This window comes from Cricetulus griseus, chromosome 5, assembly GCF_003668045.3.
Source record: "Cricetulus griseus strain 17A/GY chromosome 5, alternate assembly CriGri-PICRH-1.0, whole genome shotgun sequence".
Taxonomy (NCBI): domain Eukaryota; kingdom Metazoa; phylum Chordata; class Mammalia; order Rodentia; family Cricetidae; genus Cricetulus; species Cricetulus griseus.
The window spans coordinates 94,676,642-94,678,132 of record NC_048598.1 but is presented as its reverse complement, the minus strand read 5'-3'; the positions used below and the strand labels follow the sequence as shown (position 1 = coordinate 94,678,132).

Sequence of the window (1,491 nt, the reverse complement as noted above, 5' to 3'; positions counted from 1 at the left end):
TTATAGCTCACTAGGGTTGGGAATAGTTGTTGCTATCTCTGAAGTGAACACCACAGACTCTTGAACTCTCAGACCATGTTGATACACCAAACAGTTTGACTTCCTATTAACAACCACAACGTTGGAGGTTTCAGAGGTTGCAACTCAGGCCAATCTCTTCCTTGGGTGAAATAAATTCTTTAGAGTTTTCTTGGCATCATTAAAGTACATGCATTTTACTGAGGACCCCAAAAGAGTTTGAGGCATGTGTTACAATAACGCTAGGGATTACATTTTTTAGAAAGGTGGCCATAGCTTAAGCCATTGTTGGCAGTTCTCTGTGTCATTTGCTATGCATGTACTTATCTAGTTTGTGAAGAGTTATTGCCATTGCCTGCATATAAGAATTACCAAGTTTTTTTTTAAATAATTTATTTATTTATTATGTATACAACATTCTGCTTCCATGTATATCTGCACACCAGAAGAGGGCACCAGATCTCATAATGGATGCTTGTGAGCTACCATGTGGTTGCTGGGAATTGAACTCAGGACCTCTGGAAGAGCAGCCAAGCTCTTAACCTCTGAGCCATCTCCAAAATATACTGATACACAGGCTTTCCATAGATATGAAATTTGACTTATGGTGGTAGGGAGAACAGAAAGAGCATTGGCTTTCATTTTTGATTTAGCATTGTCTCAGTGAGTCTAATGTACATTCAGACTTGAACCGTACTGGAGTCAAATACAGGAACAAACTGCAGTGGTGGGTTTAGTTTTTGGCAATTTAAACTTCTCCAATAGATAAGCCTTGTCTCAAGAACCCATTATTCTTTTGTTTTGTTTTGTTTTTTTATTTAAAAAGCTGCAGATTTATTTCACTTTCTGACTCTGTGCTTGTGTGTTCAAGACTTTCACAACAATTTTCTGCTCCTTAATAAGGAAAGCCTGCTTGATCCTGTCACGGAAACACTTGGCACACATGGAGCCACCTGTAGGCCCTGCTGACATGCTTCTTTGTCTTAGACAGTCTCATAAGAACTTTCGGTCTGACAGCACAAACCCCTCGAAGTCTGCCTGGGCACACACCGCACGCGGATTTAGGTGCTTTCCCAACCTTCTTGGTATAAATGTAAACAATCCTGTTGCCAGGGGTTCGAGACAGCCTAGTTTTGTTGGAGGCTGTATTGTAGGAAATCCTACGTTGGTAGGTCAAACGCTGGACCATTCCGAGCGCCTCTAAGCACTGTCCCCGGAAGAGCAAGAACCCATTATTCTTACAGTGCTTTGGAACCTCAATTATAAAGTGCTACATGCCAAGTGCCTTTAAAACAGCAAGAATTTGAAATAGAAGTAGTCATCAAAAGCCTCCCAACCAAAAAAAGCCCAGGGCCAGATGGCTTCACTGCAGAATTCTACCAGAAATTCAAATAAGAGCTGATACCAGTACTCCTCAAACTGTTCTGCACAATAGAAGCAGATGGGATATTGCCAAACTCTTTCTACGAGGCT

At 41.2% G+C, this 1,491-nt stretch overlaps 1 pseudogene; it reads right to left on the bottom strand.

The window, feature by feature from the left end:
* Positions 1–852: 852 nt before the first annotated feature.
* LOC100758010 lies at positions 853–1,219 on the bottom strand (annotated as a pseudogene).
* Positions 1,220–1,491: the final 272 nt, after the last annotated feature.